Source organism: Hyperolius riggenbachi, chromosome 10 (genome assembly GCF_040937935.1).
Source record: "Hyperolius riggenbachi isolate aHypRig1 chromosome 10, aHypRig1.pri, whole genome shotgun sequence".
Lineage (NCBI taxonomy): Eukaryota > Metazoa > Chordata > Amphibia > Anura > Hyperoliidae > Hyperolius > Hyperolius riggenbachi.
This window is the reverse complement of record NC_090655.1, coordinates 78,397,592-78,412,212: the sequence shown is the minus strand read 5'-3', so window position 1 is coordinate 78,412,212 and position 14,621 is coordinate 78,397,592. Positions and strand designations below refer to the sequence as shown.

Here is a 14,621-nt window from a genome sequence, read left to right as displayed (position 1 = left end):
CTATACTAGCGATACTGGGGCACTAAACTAGCGATACTGGGGCACTATACTAGCGATACTGGGGCACTATACTAGCGATACTGGGGCACTATACTAGCTATACTGGGGCACTATACTAGCTATATTGGGGCACTATACTAGCTATAATGGGCACTATACTAGCTACACTGGGCACTATACTAGCTATACTGGGGCACTATACTAGCTGCACTGGGCACTATACTAGCTATAATGGGCACTATACTAGCTACACTGGGCACTATACTAGCTATAATGGGCACTATACTAGCTACACTGGGCACTATACTAGCTATAATGGACACTATACTAGCTATACTGGGCACTATACTAGCTATACTGGGGACTATACTAGCTGCACTGGGCACTATACTAGCTATAATGGGCACTATACTAGCTATAATGGGCACTATACTAGCTATAATGGGCACTATACTAGCTATACTGGGGCACTATACTAGCTACACTGGGGCACTATACTAGCTACACTGGGCACTATACTAGCTATAATGGACACTATACTAGCTATACTGGGGCACTATACTAGCTATACTGGGCACTATACTAGCTGTACTGGGGCACTATACTAGCTGTACTGGGGCACTATACTAGCTGTACTGGGGCACTATACTAGCTGTACTGGGCACTATACTAGCTATACTGGGCACTATACTAGCTATACTGGGCACTATACTAGCTATACTGGGCACTATACTAGCGATACTGGGACACACTAGGGGAATAAGGCGGCCAGCATTTCCTACCCCCGGCTTATATGGGGGTCAATCATTTTTTACTGGTTTGTTAAGTAAAAGTGGGGGGGTCGGCTTATATGCGGGTCGGCTTATATGCGAGCATATACGGTATGTATGGCAGCAATGATATAAGGAGACTTTCAAGTTTAGGCTTGCTGTGAATGATCCCTTTCATTACTGAGTAGATAACAGCAGCGAGCTTTTGAAACTTGCAATGAGACAGAAAAGGGGACACCAAGAGCCCAATATAGTGTAGTATGTACAGGTTATGGAGGAGCTTGTATATTCCATCCCTATTGCCTGATGAAGCAGGGTCATTCCTGCGAAATGTGTTGTACCGAATCTTGGAGCGTATGAATAAATTATTTATTTTTGTTGATACAACATCATTACTAATTTGTCTACTTGGAGGAGGTAAGTCCACCTCTGCCTCCTCTATTTTTAAACATTTTACCCTCTTTATCCTACTGGCACCTGTTTACCTTTACAAACCTTTTTAAACTGTGCCTCATAAAGAGACCAAATCTGTGTTAAAAAGCTTGATATTAGAATTATAATCAGCCAATAATAGTATAATTAAGCCTTATGTGTTCCTGCTTTTAGCGATGACTAACAAAGTACAATAACACTCTGCCACAATGACATCTGGGGACTGATTTGTTTTTAACAACTGGAGGAATAAACATCAGGCTACATATATATATATATATATATATATATATATACATACATGCACACACACATATATATATATACATATATATATATATATATATATATATATATATATATATATATATATATATATATATATATATATATATATATATATATATATTATTTTTTTAAGTTGCCCTTAAAAAAATGGCACAGGGTAATGCGGATAGTAGAATATGAGTGTTGCAGCTTCGGGACCTCCATGCGCCACTACAGCCGCTATATAGCAGCACCCAAATTACACCTGCTACATTGCAGCCAATAGCCGCACCTAAATTAACAGGCGCATATTGCACCATTTTTACTTGCCTGCTCAGGCTCAATGGGTAGGGCTGCTGCTTGTCTCAGTATTACGATATACTCTGAATTATCGTGCTGAGCTGGGAAGGGATGTTCCTAATGCAAAATAACTCTTTACAAATCAGGAGAAGATAGAGAACTTTTAGAAGCACCACTTGCTGCAGCTAGTATACTATCAGTAAAGGTACCCAGACAAGAGTACCAGCTCTTACTGCCAGACCCGGATTTACATCACAGGAGCCTATAGGCACAGCTGTCCTGGCACCCTAGACCTCGCCATCCATGAACCGCAGCAGAACCACACCACAAGTATGCTGGCTGACCTGGCTGTCACGTTTCCTTTACTTCCCTTGGCCGTCATAGTCAGCTACAAGTGATCCTAAGAATTAGGTAGCCATAAGTCCTCAATATTAAGTAGCTAGAGGTGTCTCCAAGAATTAGGTAGCTAGAGGAACCTCAGTATTGAAGAGATGCCCCCGACTGAAGAGTGATCTGGTTAGTAGAATGCCGAGAGCCGGGTGAGTAACCTCTCATTTACATTCTGCTCGGGACTCTGCATAGGGAAGGAGGGAGGGAGGTGCTCGGGGGAGGGGGGGGGGGATCATCAGGCGCCTGTAGGCACGTGCCTACAGTGGCTTATGGTAAATCTGGCCCTGCTTACTTCAGTAAGATGTCAGTATCTCAAGACAGACCTTAATAAAGTACAGTATATTGCAATGTCTAGTAAAAACATTTTATAAGTACAAATAGACTTACACTTTAGGCGACTTTCCTAAATAGACCTTTATATTTGAGTTTCTGTGCATCTGACCGGATGATAGGGTGAAAAAGGCAGAAACTTCTGATTGGAAGGAAGCAGCTCCAAACATAGGAGATTTGGACAGCCCGCTTGTTTGTGGTCACATTGTACAAATTGGACCTGGAACACGTTGCCTGTAGAAGAAAGGTAAGTATAAAATTAACTAAATTATATTTAACTTTAACATATTATGTTTTTACAAAGAATTTCCCTGTATCCAACTAACTTTGAACAACGTTTTAGTTATCCTTTGAAGCCCATTTAAAGGTTAGGAAAACTGGCTTTATTTAACTTGGGACAAAAAAAGATGTCTTTGAAGTGAATTACTTAACACACATAAATATATCAAAGGCCAACATAAAAAACCTGGAAAATTATTTTATATATCCCAAACACGGCACACAGGACAAGGGCCAACTGCTGCATATAGAGAAAAAAGATGATTTTATCACACATTTAAGACTTCTTTATATTAAAATGGGATAAAACGATGACATTACAGTCAATAAAAATGTGTTTTCCTATGTTTTATGACCCATACAGTTATCATATTTGTGTGTACAAGTTATATGGTCTGTTTACAAATTAACCACTTTTCACAATTTTCACATCACGCTCCTCCCATTCATTCGCCAATAACTTTATTGCTACCTATTACACTAAAACTATCTATATATTTTTTGTGTGGGATAAACTAGGCTTTCTTTGGGAAGTTCTTTTTGCTAAGAATTATTTTATTTTATATGTATTTTACAGGGAGGAAGAAAAAAACATTGCAAAAATCCACAATTTGGCTTTCAGCCAATGTACTTTAAAAATAAAATGTGCTATCGTAGATACAACAGACATATTTTATTTGCCCATTTGTCTGGGTTATTATAAAGTTTAAATTGCGTCCCTAGTACAATATATAGCAATAATATTTGATTTGGAAATAAAGGTGTATTTTTTCCATTTAGTGTTTTTTTGTATACTATACAAATAATTACAAGCCTTCATTTACAAAAGCAACCATAATATACCTTCATGACATACATATTTAAACAGTCCCTAAGGTAACTATTTATGTCGTTTTTGTTTTTTTTTAGTTGTTGTAATTTTTTTTTGTAAGGTTAATTTTGGTAACTATGGTGTAGGGGTGGAAAGGGGTAAAATAATAAATATTTCTTAAATCTTTGAAAGTAAAAGTGCCTTACGGTGTATTTGAATGTATTTTACTTTTTGCCCACAAGATGGCACTACACGAAGTTCACCATTCAACCATGTAACAGTTCTCTTTTGGTTAAAGAGGAACTGTAAAGACAAAACGTCCCCTGGGGGGTACTCACCTCGGGTGGGGGAAGCCTCCGGATCCTAATGAGGCTTCCCACGCCGTCCTCCATCCGTCAGGGGTCTCGCTGCAGCCCTCCGTGCAGCGGTGACGTAATATTTACCTTCCTGGCTCCTGCGCAGGCGCTCTGACGGCTGTCGGCTCCGAAGTAGGCGGAAATACCCGATCGCCGTCGGGTCTGCTCTACTGCGCAGGCGCAAGTTTCCGGCGCCTGCGCAGTAGAGCGGACCCGACGGAGATCGGGTATTTCCGTCTATTTCCGTGCCGAAAGTCGCCACAGCGCCCCCGCTGGAGCCAGCAAAGGTAAATATTGAAGCTACAGTCGGCTCTGTCGCCGGCTGTTCGGAGGGCTGCAGCGAGACCCCCGTGGGACAGAGGACGGCGTGGGAAGCCTCATTAGGATCCGGAGGCTTCCCCCACCCGAGGTGAGTACCCCCCAGGGGAGGTTTTTGTTGTTACAGAGTCTCTTTAAGAATGAGAGGTGCGTCTCGCTGCCGCAAGCTTCTATTCATCACAGGCAGGGTGAACGGGGTTGAGACCAACTGTTTCTCATACCTCGACCATGGAAAGACGGGGATGCGGTGATTGCAAACAGAAACAGTGGCAACGGCGGCATTAAGTAAACAATGCATATATATATATATATATATATATATATATATATATATATATATATATATATATATATATATATATATATATGTATATATGCATCTGATCTGCAAGTGAAATACACAGGGGTGTATATTTACATACCAAGGATCTGGAACTGGTTAAAAAAAGGTCTCAAGTTCAGTTTATCTGCTCTGAAAGCCGCCACTGCATTTTATTTCATACTACAGTACTTACATATTTAAATCTATCTAGAGATCACTTCTCAACTGTACACATACTAGAAGCAAAGAGATAGAGATCAGTTGCAGCACCTTGCTAATGTTTACATTCCTTTGTTAGATACATTTAGTAAACAAAAGATAATGTTATCACCTCTTGGGATGCGGCCAGAAGCTTTCCCCTTAAGGATGGAGCTTTCCCCTGAAGAACAAAGTGCTGTGTTTAACTGTTTGAGTGTTTTTCTGCTACAATTTTTTTGTGGTAGTAGGTTTAAGGCTGTAAATAATCTTTCTGAGCAAAGAAGAAATTATGAGATTCATTGCACTTTAAGTTATGGCGTTCCCGAACACACATCAGTAATGGTGTTCAGCAGGGCTGGATAAGGCACCTACCTTTTAGCATAATTGCTGGGGACTCTTGTCTAGAGCGGTCACTAATGGAGGGTCACTAGTGGCCAGGGTCTCCTCCCTGAACCACTGCTGAGTTCAGCCTCAGTGCCACCTATAGCTCTGACTCCTCCGCACCAGCTATGCAACTCACCCAATCCTGCATCCTCTGTTGCTCAACAATTTATATACATTGTTTTTTTTTTCTAAACAACCTGTTTGCCACTTTTGCCACAGATCACTAGGGATGGTCAGAAATGTTAATTTCCGATTCTGCAGAAATTCGGATTTCTGCCAATGTGAATTACCAATTCCTCAAATTTCCATTTTCTGATTTTTGTTTTCTGATTTCCGAGTTTTTTTTGGTCATTTTCTGCATTCTTTGATTGGCCAAATACTTCTGAGTTAACTATGCATTATCTGATTGGTCCAATGCTTCCAAGTTCTGTGATTGGGCTAAAATGAGCGAATTATGGTAATGAAGTATTTCCGATTGGAAATGTAGAAATTTCAATTCCACGAAATCCAAATGAGCATTCCCACGGATTATCACTTACAAAAGCGGTGATACAAAACTACAATAAAAGTCTATGGACTGTGTACAGCTACTTTTTCTAACAAGAATATTTACTGCTGGCGATCCATTACTTTAATCAAGTGAATAGAGCCAAAGTGATACATCGACAATTAAAGAGGAACTCCAGTGAAAATGATGAATAAAAAAAGTGCTTCATTATTTTACAATAATTATGCATAAATGATTTAGTCAGTATTTGCCCATTGTAAAATCTTTCCGCTCTGATTTACATTCTGACATTTATCACATGGTGACATTTTTACTGCTGGCAGGTGATGTCAATGGAAGTAGCTGCCGCTTGCTTTTTTTGGCAGTTGGAAACAGCTGTAAACAGCTATTTCCCACAATGCAAGGTTCACAGACAGGAAACTGCCGAGACCGTAGTCCACACAGCCTCCTGTGGGAGGGGCTTCACCACAATATCAGCCATACAGAGCCCCCTGATAATCCATTTGTGAAAAGGAATAGATTTCTCATGGGAAAGGGGGTATCAGCTACTGATTGGGATGAAGTTCAATTCTTGGTCACAGTTTCTCTTTAAGGTTTAGGGACATCTCGGTTAGTCAATGCTAATTGCTTTCCTTCAACTGGGCAGAAAAGTGTTTGTCATCAGTTTGCATCGTTTGGTCATTCTGTTTTGAGCCCCTAGAGGGACACAGAAGCGCCAAACTTAGCCTTAGTCGCAACAAGACGCAAGGCTCTAGCGTGGAGTTCACACAAACAGGAAAAGCAGGTACTGTACTTTAACCTCCTTAGCGGTAATCCAGAGTCAGGCTTGGGATGGAAACCTCTATCTGAGAAAACAGTAACTGATCGGACCCGTCAGAAAAATCATAACCATCAATTAACCGGTCTACAAAAATATGGGCACTTGTTGCTGATAATACATATTACATACCATTAACGTGCATCCTGTAGTAAGTATAGGCTATGCAGCACAGACCTTTATTGCCAGTGGAGGCAGGCTTGCTTTCTATAAATCTCGTTATATTTTTGTGAACTAGTTTCCTGGTTCTGTCAAACGCTGGCCTGTATTCCAGTAATTAGGCAATACAGCTGACGTCTCTTTTATCTTGGATGCTGTACTCGTCATACCCCCAAGATGAGGAAGATCGGAAAGATCAAAAACTAAAGGCTGTCAGTTGCATTCAGACCCTTGCGGTTATTAATGACAATTATCACGCGGTTCTGAACAACAGAAGAACAGGCTATTCATTGAGGAAATAAGGGAAGATTTATGTGTGGAAAAAAAGACCCGTTCTCTGCAAACCTGGATTAATAAAAGCAACTTGACTAAATTGCAATTATGTTTGCCGGCCAGGGCTTGTCCCGCAATAAATTAAAATTAATGATATCAAAACACAAACCGTGTAAACAGTCCCCCTACAGAGCCATGAATAGAGAAAGATTTAAACATCTCAGAGAACTTTTCCAGATAATCAATGGTCTTTGTACATGAGAAAAAGTCTTGTGAACATGACAAATAGAGTAGAATGAAGAAAATGATGGAATGTGCCTTGAGAAGTGGTTGATTCATTAATCAATTGCTTGTTTGAGCTGAAATCAGAGGTGGTTTCAGTCCCATGTCTTTTTGAGCAGCCAGCCCATTTGAAGAACAATGTGCCGGCTGTACTCAGCCTCCAATCAGCACAAGAGATTTTTCACAGAGCAAATAGTTTTTGTTTAGAGGTATAATGGAAAAAAAATAACATGTCACAGGCACAGCAGGAAATAGTTTATTACTTACACAAGAGAGGGAAAAGTAATTGTACTCAGGAGGTTTTTTTTACTAAAAAAACTATTATGTGCTGTAATATGAAATTGCTGTGAATAGGGCTACAGAATGTGACGAGGAGGGGAAGGGGGGAGCAGCATTAAGTTAACTCCCTTGACATGAGGTAGGGTTTATTAACCTGAAGTGTAAAGTGACGCTGAACACCAAATAATGCGCCATTCAGAGTAGCGGGGAAGTGCAACGGCTGCTTTGTTACGCAGCTTATCGTACGGCAATGCACCACCTATGCGACATTCGCAGTGCGATAGGGGCATTGCAGTTTAACGGGTTGCGGAATGGTAATGTACTGCATTACTGGTAAAAGTGCAAGTGAACTGTAGGGGTGAAACATACTTTTCATTGACTGTGTGCTTCACTGCACCTGACGCAACGTGGACATAATGCGCATCAACGCTCTCCCGATCCATTGCATTACGTTCCTGCTGCCACAGGAAATACAATGCTGTCTATCCCCTCCCCCCCAATCCATATGTGTACTCTGCTGGCTGCATGGAAAGATTGGTCTCTTGTGATGTCACAGACATTAAAAACATGCTGGAGGTTACATTATTTCTATTCTATTCTGAGTACTTGGTATTTCTGCACAGTATTACTGTTCTTACACTGACAAATAAGTAAAACACATGAGAGTCGAGGAGAGGTGGTTTAGATTCAACTGAATTATGTGGCCATTGATGCGTGGAGCACCTGGGTTACTTTTCTACAAGGTCTTCCTGGAAGTCAGTGGGACATCGCACTCTCTTGACAAAACTCATGTTTCCTGTTAAAATCCCTCTTTGGAGGTGCTACACTCTGGCACTCCTTGTAGGGTATCATTGCATGGAAATTGGGGCTCACCAAAGGTTTTTATTGATACTAAAGTGAAAATATTTACTTGGTGCAAGGTGTGAGGAAAAGAGAGGGTGTGAATGCAGAAAAACCAAATGACTTTAGTTCCACTACAGTCTTGTGCCCAATCATGGTCATGCAACAGCAACCCATTTGCAAACCATTTCCCTCTGCAACACTGCTGATTTTTTAAACTCACAATTCAAGTCCTCTTTCATGGTCACACTTTTTGGAAGGCAACCTATTTGTCAGTTCAGAACCTGCCCATTTGCTCTCCAGAAGCGGCAGATGCCTGGAGCTCAAGGCCTCTTTTCCATCTGCGATGATCGCATTAAAGCAACGCACAGTGTACACAATCTACAGGGACATCAGAAGTGCATAGACTGCGCTGTCAGATATCACCATCTATGCATCGTGATACACCACGAAATTGCAGTGCATGGTTGCATGCATTCCTGTAAGTTTGAGTTGTGATCCCATTCATTATAAATGAATGGGATCACAAACGCATCGGGGGGAATCGAATTGCAATGCAGTGTCAAATGGCACGATGGCCACCTGTGTTGCATGCGCCTTACGGTCTGGCGCGTCTTTTATATTTCCACTGCACTGTCAGTCGTTTGGTTTCTGGTGTGCAATGATGAAGCTATTTTTTGTTTCCACTGTTAAAACACTTTAATTGAGCTCTAGCTGTTGGCCCGGTGTTGCACGGGTATGCATTCGGCTGGTGTTGGCTCCGCCCACTTTTTCTAACCCTAACACACAATTACTCATTGACCTAGTTTGGAAGCTTTGCTGTCTTTGGCATCAATAATTTGAAATAAAAACATCTGATTGGCTGTGGCTCCACCCCCTTTTCTGAATTTGAACCCCAGTCACCTAATAACCAACTGTACCAGGTTTGAGGCTTGTGCCATTAACAGTGCAAGAATGGCAGCAAATAAATATTCCCCTTGAAAATCAATAGGTGAATTTTGATTGGCTTTTAAAGGCTCCACTCACTTTTCAGAATATTAATCCCAGTCACCCATTGACCAACTGTGCAAAGTTTGAGAATCCTGCCATTAACAGTGTTAGAATGACTGCAGTTTACATTTTCCCAGTGAAATTTGTATTTGTCTCCGCCCATTTTTTGGTTATGGGGATAGAAAGTATCCTATATGTTATTCCAGGTAATGTACTGTGTGTGTGCCAAATTTCATTCAAATCCGTTCAGCCATTGTTATGTGATTGAGTAAAAAACATCCAAACTTTCGCACTTATGATATTAGTAAGATAAGTCAATTGAGCTTTGCTGCATGCCTGACCCATAGGATCGATGAATCTATGATTAAACATCAGTTACCATAGGTTGTTTTTAGCATCTAGAGGAAAATCAAAATCCTAAATACCTGTTCCTAAACAGTGTACAGCCACACCCAGTGACCAGTTCAATACTTACAGTCAAATTTGATCAAATCGGTAAATCATACCGGCTGAAAGAAATCGATCGCCAGGGAGCTAGGTGCAGCAGCAGTTTGACAACCCATAAAGTCGTACTGCATTGAACAGAGCCATGCTGCGGGTGGATAGATTTTAACCTCCTTGGCGGTATTCCCGATTCCGAGAGAGCACAGTGGTGCAGTGTGCAGAGCTCACCTCCCCTGGATCCGGACAGTGACAGCCTGTCTTCTTCGGGGGCCTCCAAGGCTCCCCGTGTCTCAGGTGAGATTGCCATCTGTCACATGACAACAGACGAGGATCCCACTACAGAGATAGAGCGCCTCCCAGAGGACAGGAAGAAGAAATACAGCGCTGAATCCCAGGGCAGTGAGTTCTGTGAAGGTGATCTCTTAGGGGTGTGATTTTTTTACCCCCTGTATTTTAGGGTTTCCAAGCAGAAAAAAAAAATTACACTGCTTTTAGACACTAAAATCGGGAAAGAATCATACTGCCAAGAAGGTTTCATGCTGAAATCTATTAAAAATCTTCTTGCAGTGTGAGGAAGGATTAGATCCGTCTGATCAGATTCTGATCTGAGCAGGATCTATTTTTTGGCCACATTGACTAATGTATGGCAGTGCAGTCGTGCTCCATTCACTTGAATGTTGGGCTGTAAAATGTTCCTGCATTAAAACATCACATGGCCTAAACAGGTGGCTGAAATTAGGACAGGCAGTGATTTTTTTTTTTTTAGTTATTTAGTTCTTAGTTTTCTTTTCTAGTACGAGGGATTATTCGCTATAAACATAAGTATTTACATTGGCCGTCATGTAGTAGCTGGAAGTTTGTCAGTGTTTTGCCCACTGGAAGACCACCTCCAAGTCACTTGTCATGTTGACCAAAAAAACAAGCGAAAGAGGTCCAGATGATAAACAGCACTGTTTTTCTTTAGCAGCGTCCCTGTGAAACCAGGAATACCCAGCAGATGGGGCTTTCATCTACAGGTATGACATGAAAATAGGACATGACTCGTCGGATGCCCTTTTTGAAAATTTTGAGAGATTTTATTAACTTACTGTTACAAATCGAACATAGGAGGACATCATTCTGTATCTGTATAAGAAAGGGAGACCTGCTTTTAAACATAGAAGCATATTCATTTAAGGGAATTCACTCTCAAATAACTTTCCAATGTTACTACGTTTTTTGTAAGGCATTTGAAGGAAAGTTTCTTGTTATGAAACTGCTATAAATACAGATGGGTGCTACATGTGTCTTAGCAATTTATTAAAAAAATAATAATTTCCCACTTCATTCTACAGCATAACAATGGAGAGTACTTCAACTTAGTAGTGCTAGGGATGGCCCTGCCTAGGAGTAGAGATGACTCGAACAGTTTGCTGGCGAATAGTTCTTGCCGAACATTGGCTGTTCGGCGTTCTTGTTTAATGTAAATTTATTTTTAAAAAATTTGCGCTCGCATTATTGACATTGAAATCAATACCCTAACGGTTACTAGCAAAGCCCCCTTACATGCTAGAAACAACAAATTTGCAGGGTATGTGGAGGGGGACCGTGGGTACAAGAGGAACATTTTTTTTCAAAAAGACCTCATAGTTTTTGAGAAAATCGATTTTACATTTTCATAGCAAAAACGTATACATTAAAATGCGGTAAATGGCAGTTGATGTAGCAAACCTAACAGTAGTGTAAATTTACATATATCAAAAGAAACCGCAATGATTTTCATGACGGGGTTTCCAGGGAGTTCCGTACACAGTGCGTATGGACCCCCTGGAAACCCCTCCGGAGTCGCAACGTTTTGACCAGGGATCGCAATACAGCCGCAATATGGCTGTATGAAGATCCCTGGCAACTTTACCTATTTTTTAAACTTTTTTTTTAAATGTACAGAGTGTGGGAAATTAAAAAAAATTACTTGGGGTCCTCCCTCTCGAGCCTCTTTAACCCCTTGTACCCCATGCAGACTGGGATAGCCAGAATGTGGAGCTCTGGCCGAGTGGGGCTTCACCCCCTGAGCTATACCAGCCCACATGGTCCATGGTATGGGGGGCTCCGGGGGAGGGAAGGGGGCGGCCAAGCCTCCCCCTCCTCCCTGGAGCCCTGGTCCAATTCACGGACAAGGGGCTCTTCCCCACCTCCGGTGGCCCAGGAGGAAGAGGGGCCGCCAACGCGGTGTTCATGGTGGCATCTGGAAGTCCCCTTTAAGAAGGGGACCCCCAGATGTCCACCCCCCTCCTAGGAGAAATGATACCCATTTCCATAAGGGGTTAAATGAAATAAAAACACAACCACAAAAAAAGAAATACTTACCTATACCTTTAAAAAAATGTTCCCACGCCAATATCCTGTGTCTTGCGACCTTCTTCTTTGTTACAGTGATTGAAAATCTCTGTCGGCTCCCCGTTGGTGCCAAATTCAAAGATGCTTTGAGCTCTGCTATACTTAGTATAGCAGCGCTGGCGGTGGTGAGCGGCGATGTGTGGCAGCAGCCGGCAGGGATCTTCAATCAATATAGCAAAGAAGGAGGTCGCAAGATAGAGGATATTGGTGTGGGACCTTTTCAGAGGATATTGGCATGGGAAGGCCAATGACAGTAAATGGCTGAGTTTGTCCAGCTCAAGCCCTCATAGAGGGGCGCCAAACCTCTCCCCAGGCTTGCATTGGTGGTGGCATCCCTTACAGCCTGACTTGTGAGTGTATTTCCTTTTACTTACAACACAACTAATGCATTCTGCCGACCTGCTCATTCAGAACGTATGGAAAGAGTACTTAGGGGGTCACAGACTAAAATGCAGGAGCAGGATTTTATGAAAACCATTACACTCCATAACAGGCTCTTTGCGTTCAGCCTGGCCACAGTGAAAGTGCACACGCCTTTTTCTGTGATGGGAGTTTTTGAAGTTGAGCTATAAGCAGCAATGATAAACTTACCGTATTTTTTACACATCTGCAAATATCATATAAGACAAATCAGTCTGAATAAGCTAAAGGAAAATCATAGGCAGCAATTATGGACATTCTTTTCGTAAATCTACCTTCATGTAATCTCTAAATTGGTTCCATATCTGTATGAACGGGACCATTTTTTTATTAAATAGTAGCCAATAGGACTCCCCCTCAAGCTTCTTCATGAAAATCGCATGATGTTCACAGCAGGAGAGGCAGATCTAAACAAGTGATCTCCATGCAGCCCCACCAAGGAAAACTGACAGACAGTTAGCTGGCCTTAGCCTCAGTTACTACAGTGATAGTAACAATACAGAATAGACGCAAGCATAAGGGCTGTAAGAGGGGGGTACGGACAGAGTTCAGTAGTATTTTACCAACCTTAAAGCTAACAGGGACAACAAAGGACGATTTGCATATTCAGCAGTGAAACATCATGGAAGACATCATATGCTCACTCCAATCGGAATTACCGCACATACCTTGCGTTTTAAGGAGGCAAACTTTTGTTTTGCTTAACATTTTAGTAAGCGGGCTTTTCGGTCCTTTGTAGCCCCTCACACACTCCTAGGAGTCTGTAAACACCAAGCTTGAGGAGGAACTGTAGTGAAAATAACATAATGAACAAAATTGCTTTTTTTGTTTACAATATTCATTTATAGACTATTAAGTCAGCGTTTTTTGCCCATTGTAAAATCTTTCCTTTCTTTGATTTACACTCTGAAGTGCATCACTGGTGGTGACATCTTTAGTCCTGCCCAGTGATCTGTACGTAAGGTTTGTTTACTGAGAGTTCTATGCACAGAGGGAGACTTTGCTTGCTTGGCAGTTGGAAAAAGTTATTTCCCACAATGCAACAAGGTTCACAGACAGCAAACTCTCAGGACCAAGGTCCTGACATCACACTGTGGGAGGGGTTTCACCACAATATCAGACCGCCATACAAACCTGCCTGATTAACTATTTAAAGTGGATCCGAGATAAACTTTTACTCGTGGCATAATTGTGTTCCTTTCATATAGTTTATAGGGCATTCCTCAAGCCAAATACTTTTATTGTTTTGTTTTAATACTCTAATTCCCTATAAACTAAACAAGCCTCGCCCACAGCTCCTTTTGTGCCTTGGCACTAGTGATGGGAATTCCGGCTCTTCTCAGAGAATTGGCTCTTCTGAATCGGCTCCCATTAAAGAGCCGGCTCTTACGGCTCTCAATCGGCTCTTCATTAAATATCACTGGACACCACTCAGAATCGGAGTAAAAGCCCCGCCCCCGTCTCCATGACAACTCCAGACTGCTTCGCTGACTTGGGCAATCCCTCCTGTTACTGCTCTGCTCCGCCCCATACACTCCTACAAGCTGCAAGAGGAGGACTACATCTCCCAGCATGCCTCAGCGCCCATTATTACATGGCAAATCAGAGCTGTGTGGGGCGGCTGAGGCATCGGCTCTTTTAAAACTGAGAGCCGGCTCTTTTAGTTGACAGCAAAGAGCCGGCTCTTAGAGCCGGCTCGTTCGCGAACGACCCATCACTACTTGGCACTGTAGCAAGGGCTTATGGGAGCTCAGTCTGGGCAGGAGGAGGAGGAGATTACAAGCATTGATTTCTGAGGCAGAGGGAGGAGGAGAGGGGACTGAATTTACATACAGGCAAGCTGATAGTCACAGGCTAAGGGCTGGAGATACTAACAGAACATGGCTGCCCTCATCACAGGAATATTTATTTAATCATAAACTTTTGAAGCTGTTTGCAGCCAAATCTGCTGTGTAAACTTTAGATAAGATATATAGACAAGTTACTTGTTATAGTTAGTTTTTCATCTCGGATCCGCTTTAAGAAAAGATAAAGATTTACTGTGGGAAAGGGAGTCTCAGCTACTGATTGGGAGGA

At 41.9% G+C, this 14,621-nt stretch overlaps 1 long non-coding RNA gene across 3 annotated transcripts in view; it reads right to left on the bottom strand.

The window, feature by feature from the left end:
* The window catches only part of LOC137536049 (uncharacterized), a 490,360-nt gene that overhangs the window by 167,811 nt on the left and 307,928 nt on the right, over window positions 1-14,621 (bottom strand). For all 3 annotated transcript variants that reach the window (XR_011024508.1, XR_011024507.1, XR_011024509.1), the window contains exon 3: window positions 2,547-2,723. This is a non-coding gene — a long non-coding RNA (uncharacterized lncRNA). The remainder of the gene's footprint in view (window positions 1-2,546; window positions 2,724-14,621) is intronic.